The following is a 13,197-nucleotide window of genomic DNA, read 5'->3' on the forward strand; positions in this document are numbered from 1 at the left end:
AGCAAAGCATAGTAGAGTGAGCCTTTAAAGGAACACTCCACCGTTTTTTGGAATAGGGCTTATTCACCTTCTTTCCTACATTTAGATAGGTGGGCAAATGCATTTTTGTCTCAGTGCATGCATTGTTTTAGTTTGACAGGGTCGGAGCTAGCTTAGCTTAGCATAATGAATGGAATCCTTTGTTGCCAGCTAGCATGTCCTGAGTAAAAGTAATATAAAAATAAAATAAAAAACCCACCTAATTACTTCTTGTGGCCTGTGTATTCACAACAAGTACAAATAGCGATGCAGATTAATACTAGGCGATTTCCTAGGCAGATATTGACTTTATATTAGGGGGAAGCACAGGCAAAGCACTGCTACTTGGGCGTGATATCTCTGCTTGTTGTGAATACACAGGCCACAAGAAGTAATTAGGTAGGTTTTTTTATTTTTATATTACTTTTAATCAGGACATGCTAGCTGGCAACAAAGGATTCCATTCATTATGCTAAGCTATGCTAGCTCCGACCCTGTCAAACTAAAACAATGCATGCACAGATAAAAATGCATTTGCCCACCTATCTAAATGTAGGAAAGAAGGTGAATAAGCCCTATTTCAAAAAACGGTGGAGTGTTCCTTTAACATGCTGAAAACACAAACAATTGAAAGCATGAACAGAAATAAATGTACATATTTGTCAGTAGCGGTTTTTGGCACAGGCGAACTGGGCAATTGCCCGGGGCGGCATTTTCGCAAACGGTCAATTAATATATTTAGGTGAAAATGAAAAAAGGAACTATTGATGTTAAATATGGGTATAACTAGCCTATTTACTGCCCTAGTACAAGAGTTATCACTTTAAAAGTATGCATGTAAATTAAATGTGGGACAATGGCCTTCATCATCACAGTATGCTAATGCTGTGAATCTGATGCAAGGGAATCGTCATAATGCAGATTGAGGACTGTTGTGAGAAAAGACTTTAAAACTTTCACAGAGACCTCAAACAGAACGCACAAAGCCTTTCTTTAAATCGAATTTCGTTTTGTATTAATTGTATCTTAATTTTAATACATTTTCCATTAACCAATTTCCTTGATTTAATAGCCTAAATAAAAAGTAGGCTAAATATAGCCTATGTAATCAAGCCAGCGCCTGAACTGGAGCTTAAGATCATCCCGAAACAGGGTATAAAAGGTAGCCTACTCACCTCACAGACCTAAATTTTTTTTTGAAATATATCTATTACAGAAAGCTTGTATTCTTTACTTTTAAACAGAACCATTCAAAACAAAATAAAACTATGTAATCGAAGTGTGCATTTCTCTCCGGCCCAGCGCATTCACAACTGAAGATCGCGAGTCAGTAGCCTATCGTCAACTTCATCTTTGCAATAAACAATTAAAATGTCTCATTGCAATATTTTACATATTCATAATCATTACTTGCTGGTTCTTTGTGACCGCTTTTAGGTGCCGTTTATGAACGCGTCACTTCTGCATCAGCAACGAAACTGCGTGAGTAAGATGTGTGGTGTGACTCGTGAGTAACTAAAGGAGGGTCAATTGCAAACGGTCAATTAATAATATTGATAATGATACCATGATAATGCATGTAATTTACGGCAAAGCGCCACCAAGTAACAGGGCTGATTTGTGTGGGGCGTGGTAAGACTTTGGCAATCAGCGTTACCAATGGCTAGTCAATATGCTCCACAGCCAAACATGGGCCCCCTCCTTGCTCGGGCCCCGGGGCTTTAGCCCCGCCTAGCCCTATGGTTAATATGGCCCTGTACCGATCTGTTTATGACATCAAAGTACCGCGAGAGTGATTGAAAAGCATACGGAGCCGTCTGTTCTCGAATCACTCTCGCAGTACTTTGATGTCATAAACTGATCAGTTCTAATGGTTCAAGTCGAACCAGCCTAATGCTATGTTACTGGCCTTGCGCTAAAGTGAAAGCTGACTTGATGATGTAAAGCCAAAAGAGTTCAATAGAGCCAATAAAGTTCATGTTTTTGCCCTTCGAAATACTATAATAGTTCAAAGACATAGCTTAAAGTGAGACTATGTGTGTCGTGATGCGAAATCCAAAGGCGTGAGCAAAGGTATATTGTGTGTATTAATAAAATAATCCCGAAAAAAGCACAAACACAGCAGAGATGCCAAGTTTAGTAGCTGGAATAAGCTGAGGTGACACTAATAGACAGCAGACAAACCACTAGTACGTTTAACCACGCCCTTAATAATGCAGAACTTTAAGGTTTAATATAATTTAAACGGATGAGTAATAAAAAAAAATCACCCCAATGATCACCACACTTGTCATGAAGGGCAAAATTAGCTATATAGACCAAAACAATTTTTGTACCAGGCTGTTAACATTTTTTTCTGCTGTAAAGCAAATTTTAACATGGGGGTCTATTGGATTTACTCCCTTGTGCAGCCTGTCTCTAGTGGCCAGTTGATGAACTGCAGTTTAAGCCACTTCCGTGTTGGATTCAAGAGAGACTGGAAGGTTGCCGCTCGGTTCTAACATGTTTGGTCTTATCTGACATCTTATAATCTGAACAGAATAGTGTTGAATAGAGGTCGACCGTTTCATCGGTTTTGCCGATATATCGGTACCGATAGTTGATTGGTTGATTGATAACTATTGTTATAAATATCCCCAACTGAGCAAGCCAAAGGTAACAGTGGCAAGGAACCGAAAAAACTCCATCAAGTGACCTAATGGTGTCCTAAAACTCCATCAGGTGACCTAATGGAGAAAAAAAAAACCTTGGGAGAACCCAGGCTCAGTCGGGGGCCAGTTCTCCTCTGGCGTTTATGAACTAGAGGCCGGATTGTAGTTTGAACTGTAAGATTAAAAATATTATATGAATGCCTGGCCGAAAAGATGCGTCTTTAATCTATTTTTAAACTGGGAGAGCGAGTCCGAGCAACGAACAGTATCAGGAAGGCTATTCCAGAGTTTCGGAGCCAAATGTGAAAATGCTCTCCCTCCTTTGGTGGATCTGGATATCCTAGGTATGACCAAAAGCCTAGAATTTATTGATCTTAAAGAGCGCGATGGATTATAGGGCGATAGAAGATCGGTTAAATAGACTGGAGCTAAGCCGTTTAGGGCTTTATAAGTCAGTAGCAATACCTTGTAATTAATACGGAACTTTATAGGTAACCAATGCAGTGATGATAAAATCTGTGTTTTTCTTGATCTAGTAAGAACTCTAGCTGCTGCATTTTGGACTAACTGTAGCTTGTTTATTGAGGATGCAGGACAACCAGCTAATAAAGCATTACAGTAATCTAGTCTTGAGGTCATGAATGCATGAACTAACTTTTCTGCATCAGAAACTGATAGCATATTACGTAGCTTAGCAATGTTTCTAAGGTGGAAAAAGGCTGTTTTTGTAACATATGAAATATGATTTTCAAAAGACAGGTTACAATCGAGTATAATACCCAGGTCTTTTACTGTAGAGGATAAAGTAACAGGACATCCTATGATGTTAAAGTTGTATTGTGAGAGGTTTTGTAGGCGGTTTTTTGAACCGATAAGTATTACCTCTGTCTTGTCAGGATTTAATAAAAGAAAATTACGCGTCATCCAATCTTTTATATCTTTAACACACTCTGTCAATTTGGATAATTTAGCGTTTTCATCCGGCCGTGATGAAATATACCGTAAAACTTCAAATAATAGCCCGGGCTTCTATTTACCCAAATCGCCGAACTGCACCGGCTTGTATTTGAGACAGGCGTCTATAAGAGACAGGCCTTTAATTTAGTGTTGAGATGTTCAAGCATGACAGTAGGAGGTTACCACATTATATTATGTTTTATTTATAATTAATTTGAATGTGTGTAACAAATCATTTAATGTAAGAAATGTCTTTGGCTATTGGCAGCATAAAAAATAAAAATAAAAAAACGATCTGACAGCAATGGGCAGAACACAAGTTACCGCTAAAATCCATCGAGCATATGAACTTGTTGTTGCCCGAAACATATTCAACAAGAAAGAATGCAGACTACCCTGTAAACAACTGCAATCATGTGATAGAAAATTACTCTATTCATCACTATCATCATCCCCGCGATCCTCAATTACAAGTTCATTAGCGAATTCCTCCTCCACGTCGCTCTCCTCCACTTCTCCCTCTCCAGCCTCCGCTAACTCTGCCTGCCTTGCTTGCACTAACAGCTCCCGCCCAGATGCGCACGGCTCTCCCTCTTTGAAAACAATGGATAAGGTGATCCTCGCTTCCATTAGAATCTACTGTCAGGCCACATACCTAAGGATAACATCCCGAAGTTAAATATATTAGAAATATATTATCTCCTCTTTCTCCCTCACACGCGCGCGAATAGTGATGAGTCGTTCATGAACGGTTGCGTCTGTCACGTGAAATCTAATCAAAACATATAGAACAGACGATCTGACGGGTCTTAGAAGATCATATACAACCCGATACTAAAAAACAGACCAGGCCTCTATTTGAGACCGGCCTTTATTTACCCAAACCTGTCGTCACACCAGGCGTTTAAAAGAGACAGGCGTCTATTTGGGACTCGGCTATTATTTGAAGTTTTACGGTATATTTGAGTGTCATCAGCATAATGATGGAAACTAATTCCATGTTTCCTTATAATATTTCCAAGTGGCAGCATATATATTGAGAATAATAGAGGGCCCAACACAGATCTCTGCGGCACTCCATAGTTTACTGACGTTATCTTCGATTTTTCTCCATTTAAATAGACAAAATGGTAGCGGTCAGATGAGTATGATCTAAACCAGCTTAATGCTTGTCCTTGAACACCAGTAGGCCTATAATTTTGTAGTCGATTTAAGCGTATTGTGTGATCTATAGTATCGAACGCAGCACTTAGATCAAGTAAAACTAGTATTGAGATACAGCCTTGGTCAGAAGCTAAGAGTAAATCATTTGTGATTTTAACGAGCGCAGTTTCAGTGCTATGGTGCGGCCTGAATCCTGACTGAAACTTTTCATAGATATCAGTTTCTTGCAAGTAAGAGCCCAGTTGAGCGGACACAACTTTTTCTAGTATTTTAGACATAAATGTAAGATTTGAAATGGGTCTATAATTTGCTAGATTATTATGATCTAATTGTGGTTTCTTAATGAGAGGTTTTATAACTGCTAGTTTAAATGTTCTTGGAACATGACCTAAAGATAAAGATGAGTTAATAATATTGAGGAGAGGCTCTTCCACTACAGGTAACACTTCTTCAGTATTTTAGTTGGTATAGGATCTAATAAACATGTTGTTGTTTTAGATGAAGTGATGCGTTTATTTAACTCTTTTTGTTCTATAGTTGTAAAGCACTGTAATTTTTCTTGCGGGGTGATAATTGAGGCTGAATTATAAGGCGCGATTGAGGATTGAACGTTTACAATTGTGGTTCTGATGTTTTCTATTTTCTCAGTGAAGAAGTTCATGAAATCATTACTACTAAACTATAATGGGATATTTTGTTCGGGTGACGTCTGTTTATTTGTTAGTCTAGCCACGGTGTTAAATAAAAACCTTGGATTGTTTTGGTTATTTTCTATTAGTTTGCGGAGGTGCTCAGCCCTGGCCGCTTAATAGGGCCTTTTTATAACGTGACATACTGTCTTTCCATGCGATTCTAAAGACCTCTAAATTAGTTTGTTTCCATTTACACTCTAAATTACGGGTTTCTCTCTTTAGAACATGCATAGTATTGTTGTACCATGGTGCTTTAAAGGGGGGGTGAAATGCTATTTCATGCATACTGAGTTTTTTACACTGGTAAAGAGTTGGATTCCCATGCTAAACATGGACAAAGTTTCAAAAACTAAGTTGTACGTTTGAAGGAGTATTTTTGTTCCAAAAATACTCCTTCCGGTTTGTCACAAGTTTCGGAAAGTTTTTTTCGAGTATGGCTCTGTCTTACGTAAGATAGGGCGGAATTTCCTTATATGGGTTCTAAGGGCACTTCTCCGGTAAGATCGCGGCCGCGCGCGCACTCGTAGACTAGAGCAAGAGAGTGAAAGCAGTTCGCCATCAAAGCACCCTGCCCGGCTTTTGGGAAGTCAATGTCACCAAAGAAGTGTGTTTTTGGTTGCCAGGGCAAGACAACCCTGCACAGATTCCCAAAGAACCCAGCGTTAAGGAACCCGTGGATGGAGTTTGTTTTCCTGAGCATAAACGGAGTTGTGTTGTAAGACTGTTGTTCCCTGCATTTCGACGATGATTGTTTTATAAACAAAGCCCATATCGACGGATTTGCAGATCGTCTAATGCTTAAGGATCGAGCAGTCACAATGATAAAGTTTCGCGGTCGTGCGTTGGAACCGGACGGTGAGTAAAACTGTTTGTTGAACAAATGTCTCTGTGTGTTGTCACTAGCTTGGCGCGTTAGCACAGCTAAGCTTCGCCCACACGGCCCGCCCCCAGCCGCTCGTTTTTTTCCGGAAAGACTCGGTACAGCCAATCTTTCTGTTAAAAATGTAATAAAACAAAAGACTTTTTGGAGATATGAAGGATGCAATATTACTCTATAGGTACTCAAGATTAACAGGAGATTGAGTGAAAATGAGCATTTCACCCCCCCTTTAACCCATAAGAACCCGCAGAGACACGGGTGTCACAAACACTGGTGATTATCTGAAAAGGTCTTTTTAAAGCATTATCCCTTACTTTCAACTCAGGAAGTCCCTTAGTGACATATAAGGAACACCCAGGTTCAGTCATGTGACAATGTGTGCATTTTTGTTGCCATGGCAACATTTCCAAAATGATGGCCTGTCTGGTTAGCACATGTTGCAGTGTCAGCAATTTTTAAAAACACTTGTTTTTGTTACTAAAGGTATGTTTCAACCCATGCAACAATTATAATGTTTTAATAACATATCCTAGATTACACTTAACCTGATTTTAATACATTTCTTGAAGAAATTGTTATAAAACCAGTTGTGAAAATATTGTGGTGACATATATGTCACATCGGGCTGTGAACCTTAAAACAGTAGGTGGAATTTTGATGTGACGTATATGTCACATTAAGAAAAATGGTAATGATCTGCTCAATTAATTTATCTGATTCAATTATTTTATTGTTATATATTTTCGGCTGCTCATTTCAAAGCATATTTTTACAAATGTAAACATAAAAATAATGTCAAAATTAATTACATTGTTAATGAAATGTATTTTGAAACTATTTTGCATACCTGTAACTAAAATAAGATGTTGATATCATATGTTGGTCCTATTTTTTGGTTATTTTAACTTTTTTGTTTTTAAGAATAACATGAATAGATTCAGGAAACAACTTGATGTTCAGAATGTGCTGAAAATTATTCAGGGAGATGACAGTGAGTATGAGGGATGTGACAGTGACTATAGGAAGAAGACACTGATGGCCCTGATTACACCCTTAACAAGAAAGACATGGAGGATGGTGAATCAAGTAGGTCTGATTCAGACATTAGCATCAAGTGATTTAGATTTAGAAGCTGCACAACCAAACATAAACTCTGGGAAGCAAAATACAACCAGCCAGGGTAAAAAAAAAAAATCTTTTTAAAAATCGAATAAAAAAGTGCACATTCAAAGGGCCGAGTATCACACCTCCAGACAATCTTCCGACACCCCTGGAGTATTTCAGAAAGTTCATAATAGCAGAAATGCTTGAGCTCCTAGACTAGAGGAACTAACTAATTTGTACAGTGTGCAAAAATCTGGAACTCAGAAGAATGTTAACACCACTGTTAAAGAAATGGAAATACTGATTGGTATCCATCTGTGCATGGGTCTGCACCAAATGCCAGGAAATTGTGCATACTGGGAAAATGACACAAGGTGTCCCATGGTGGCTGACAACATGTCAAGCAACCGTTTTCAGACCCTGCTAGCAAGTCTACACTTCACTGACAACAATGATTCGTCAAATCGGCAAGCAGGGGTTAAGTGTTGGAAGATCCTTCCATGGCTTGATATTTTTCGCAAACAATGCCTGGCTATCACCCCGGCTATCTTCCCAGAAAAATAATAATTTTGATATATGTTGTGGAAAATAAAATAAACAGAAAAATAACTGTTATTAAGCAAAAAAACTGAAAAAAATATTTTTTTAAACTGAGAAATAAATGCCCAATGTGACATATACGTAACATTAAAAATGTATCATAAACGCCCAATGTCACATATATGTAACATTACAGATCTTTCACAAGGAGGGGTTGTATTTCAAAAACAACTGCAGAAACATGTTATAAGTGGTCCATTTGGTCTGTTTTATATGCCCCATAATTTTCCTATAAGGAGAAATTGGTCCGGGTTCTTATGGGTTAATTTTCTCTCTGACCTTTTTTAATTTAATGGGTGCAACAACATCCAATGTTCTAGAGAGAATGGTGCTCATAGTGCTAGTTAGTTCTTCTAGTTCATCTGTTTGTTTGGGTTCAGGCAGCAGCTGAGACAGATTAGATAAGCAATTTGAGAAATTATCTATGGTGGATGGAAGGATTGATCTGCCTGGTCGATAACGCGGCGCAGCTTGATATATTACAGGAGTACATAATATGCAAGTTACCAAGTAATGGTCAATGACATCATCACTTTGTGGAATGATATCTATATCGGTTGGATCGGTTCCATATGATATAATTAAATCGAGTGTATGATTAAGACGATGAGTTGGTCCGGTGACGTTTTGCTTGACCCCAAAGGAGTTTAATAAATCTATAAACGCAGCCCCTAACGCATCATTTGGATTATCTACGTGTATGTTAAAATCTCCAATAATTAATGCTTTATCGACATTGACCAATAGATCTGAGAGAAAATCTACTCTTTTAGGAAATCAGCGTAAGGCCCAGACGGTCTATATACGGTAGCCAAGGCTAGAGATAATATGGATTTTTTTCTAACATCTAAGAGCGTAACATTTAGTACATGTACTTCAAACGAAATAAACTTAAAACCCGTTTTCTGAGTAACATTGAGGGCCCTATTTTAATGATCTGAAACGCAAGTGTCAAAGCGCAAAGCGCAAGTAACTTTGTGGGCGGGTCTCGGCGCTGTTGCTATTTTCCCGGCGGGATAAATGGCTCTTGCGCCCGGCGCAAATCTAAAATGGGTTGGTCTGAAGTAGCTTCATTATTCATAGGTGTGGTTTGGGCGTAACGTGAAATAAACCAATCAGAGCGACTTCTCACATTCCCTTTAAGAGCAGGCGCGCTTTTTCCTTGGCGTATTGCTATTATAACGGCGGATTTGCCAGACGTGCGCCGGCAGGAGCAGTTCACAGCCGAGGAGAGCGACGTTCTCGTCACGGCCGTAAAACACAGAGAAGTGACATTGGGGATGGAGAAACACACCCAAATTAGCTTCGGTTAAACAGGTATATAATAACGTGGGTAAATGTGTAAGCTAGATGTATGCTTATATAATAAATTGTCTATCTATCTATCTATCTATCTATCTATCATTTGTAATAATATGATTTGCAAAAATGAAAACTGCTGCTTCTGTGTAGATTAGAGAATCAAAGTGTATGCGCGTTGTTGTGCACGCTATACATATGGTCAAGCATGCGCCCTTAAAATAGCATAATGAACAACGCGCAACGCGCCACTGACTTTAGACTAGGTTTTTTTCTGGCCACTGGCGCAATTGTTTTATGGAACAATAAAATAGTACCAGGGATTGTTTGCGCCGGAACACGCCTCCTTTTTTGCGCTGAACCGCCCAGGGAGCGCAAGTTCATTCCCTAGTTTAGCGACGTGCTTCTGTGGAGGGAAAAGCATGCTTTGCGCGGGTGCAAAATAGGAATGAAACATGCGTCGCTGTACAAAGTCAATTGTGCTGGGTGCAAGATAGGGCCCTGAGAGTCAATGTTCAGAAATTGTTATTTATAATGTTTTGAACTATGTTGTATAGCTGTTTTCCAGTGTGTTCATTGTCAAACTCAAAAATTGTTTTATTTTTAATTATAAAAAGTTATCCCATCAGAATAGATTTCCACGAAGTTAAGATTGAACTGCACTTGGAATTCTATGACAACCAAATATGTCTCTTTTCATTCCTGCACAATTTAATAGAAATGGATGAATGGGGCATTTGGATTTATACGATGTCAAAAGCTAAAGCATCACTACTGTACAAACCCATCCATCCTGGTTATTCATAAGCTGCTGTTTCACACTGCACATTCCTAAATCCCAGGCTAAAGTCCTTATTTGTGGTGTCAATGTTGACTGCAACGCGCCCTCCTTGCCACTTCCCACCGCAACGGGCGTGGCTTAGCCCTATAAAGGTAGCTCGAAAAGGCTGATTCACTTGATTTTTCATCTCTTCAGCGAAGCTCACGCATCGTTGGATCACGAGAGAAGCAACGCGTCGTCTGAGAAAGCACTTCAGCGGGACGAGCCACTTCTTAAGCCGCTGGCCAAAGCCGCCTTCCACTGCCGTACCTGTTGCGCTATCCGGCGCCTATATCCTTTCTATATTTACTGTGTTTTTGTGTATTATGTATGTACCATTTACACTAAAAGAGCCGGGCGTCTTTTTCAAGACGCCCCCCCTTTCCTAGAGGATCTCGCAGCTCTCGCGCTCGCTGACGGCCACCGCCCTCACTCCGAGCCAATTGCCTATGGTGACTCTGAGGACTCACCTGGCATCCTTAAGGACTCACCTGGCATAAAAACCTGTATCCCCCTGTGGCTCAGTGGTGGAATTATAGGTTTTGCGCACGGGAGACCGGAGTTCGATTCCCGGTCTAGCCGCATATATTTATGCCGCCAATGCTTCGCTCTGTCAGTCCCCTGAGGGCGACTGCAGGGGTGCATTTTGCAGCCAGCAAGCGCGTAGTACCCGCTTAAATGGCGAACACCGTTTCTATGGTTCCCGTGCATCACTGGCAAAGGAGAATGGAGCGTTTTAGCCCCGCTGAAAACCGGGCGATATCCACTCTTCTCACATTCTGGCACTTTCAGGCGTCTGAAAATGTTCAGTATTGCAGGTTGTGCTACCCGCATGCCTGCAAACAAACGCCAGTGTGGATAATACTCGCGCTAACTGAATGTCTGTGTATCTTCACTGTGGCCCAGTGGTAGATTCCTAGGCTTTCGCGCGAGAGACCCAGGTATTGAATCCCGGGTCTACCGGCAGAAAATATTTTATGCTGCCGAATGCAAATCACTCTGTCAGTTCCCTGAGAGGCAGCTGCAGATGTGTTTTGCAGCCGACGAGCACGTGGTACAGCCCGCGCTCGACTAGCCGCTCGTTCAGTCCCAGGAAATGTGACTGTTCCAGTGTATTCTGCAGTGCACAGCTGCCCGCTTGCCTGCACACAAAAGCCGTTTTACGGCTACCCAGAAAAATCCCATAGGGATGTATTTTCTGGTGTCCCGGCCACGGCCGATGGTGCTATAAATGTAGTGCTGATGCCCACTGCCCAGTGCCCATCCCTACACACAAGCACAGCCCTTCACACAGGGCTCGCGCCCATAAAGTCGACTCAGGTCGATTGCGCACCCTACATAGTAAATGTGCCCACCTCCCAGTGCCCACAAACACTATGTCACACATGTCACAGGGTTTCTGTAAAAACGAAACCTGTGCACCTGTGCAAGAGCGCGCTTCACATCCAACCCTCAGCCATCCATGCAGAAGCATGGTCAGCGCTTCCAGGGGTTTCGGAATGGGTGCTAGACATTATAAAGAGAGGCTACTCGCTACAGTTTTGTCGATGCCCTCCCCGCTTCACAGCGCGCGTCGAAACTACGGTGAATTCAGAAGTAGCACACCTACTTCTCGCCGAAATATCAAAACTAATGAGCAAAGGGCTATAGAGCCTGTATCTCAAGCTCCAAGCGAAGGGGGGCTATACAGCAGATACTTTCTGGTTCCCAAGAAAGACGGTGGGTTCAGACCCATACTGGATCTGAGACAGCTGAACAAAGCATTAACGAAACGCAGTTTCAAAATGCTCACAACCAGGAAAATTCTCGCGCATATTCGCCGAGGAGACTGGTTCATGTCGATAGATCTGAAGGACGCTTATTTTCAAATACAGATAGCGTCACGTCACAGGCGATTCTTGAGATTCGCCTTCGAGGGCCAGACATACCAGTATACAGTCCTGCCGTTCGGCTTATCCCTGGCACCTCGTACATTACGAGGTGCATGGACGCAGCGCTCGCTCCTCTCAGACTCAGAGGCATGCGAGTGCTGAACTATTTGGACGACTGGCTGATTCTGGCTCAATCACGGTCAGAGCTCGTGGAGCACAGGGTCATTTTACTCGATCACCTCGAGAATCTTGGTATCAGAGTCAATTGGGCGAAGAGTTCGCTGAGCCCCAGTCAAACGATTTCGTTTCTGGGTACAGACAGTTCTAGACTCACAGTCCATGACGGCACGGCTGTCGCCGCAGCGCGTGCTAAATATTCAGCGCGCAGCGAGCTCTTCCGCTGCGGCGCGACCACCCCGCTCAGGAAATTTCAGAGGATGCTAGGTCTCATGGCCTCAGCATCAACAGTTCTTCAGTGGGCCTGCTCCGCATGCGCCCTCTGCAGTTCTGGTTGAAAGCGCGAGTGCCGCGCAGAGCGTGGGCGTCCGGTCGGCTGCGTCTCAAGGTCGATCAGAGCGTGACAGCTCTGAAACCTTAGATAACGAGCGACTGGTACCAATCAGGTGTAAGCCTGGGGACTTCCTCGATGGTTATGGTGGTGTCGACGGGAGCGCTGCTCGAGGGCAGATCGTTCTTCGGCCTGTGGTCAGAACGAGAGAAGCTCCAACATATCAACTGCCTGGAAATGTTGGCAGTGGACAACGCGCTGACGCGTTTTCGTCCCCAAATCAAGGACCAGCACGTCTTAGTCCGTTCGGACAACATGTCTGTGGTGTCCTACATAAATCACCAGGGCGGTCTCAGATCCCGAGACCTGTACAGGTTGGCAGAACGCCTCCTGATATGGGCTCAGCACAACTTGTGCTCGCTGAGAGCAGTGCATGTGCCTGGGACCCAGAATTTGGGTCCAGACAGACTGTCCAGGAACAACATTCCCACGAGCGAATGGTCTCTACACCCGCAAACAGTCCAGCTGTTGTGGGAGAGATTCGGCAGAGCGGAGGTGGACCTATTCGCGTCCCACGAAAACGCCCACTGCCCCGCAAGAACGAGAGCGCGCTGTCCCGAACGTGGCCGCGCT

The 13,197-nt window shown here is 42.2% G+C and overlaps 1 protein-coding gene across 2 annotated transcripts in view; it reads right to left on the minus strand.

Moving 5' to 3' along the window:
* Positions 1-13,197, minus strand: part of LOC307162295 (uncharacterized protein) — a 236,559-nt gene that overhangs the window by 152,361 nt on the left and 71,001 nt on the right. The window lies entirely within an intron of this gene.

Source organism: Squalius cephalus (assembly GCF_949319135.1).
Source record: "Squalius cephalus genome assembly, chromosome: 1".
In the NCBI taxonomy this organism is placed as follows: Eukaryota; Metazoa; Chordata; class Actinopteri; order Cypriniformes; family Leuciscidae; genus Squalius; species Squalius cephalus.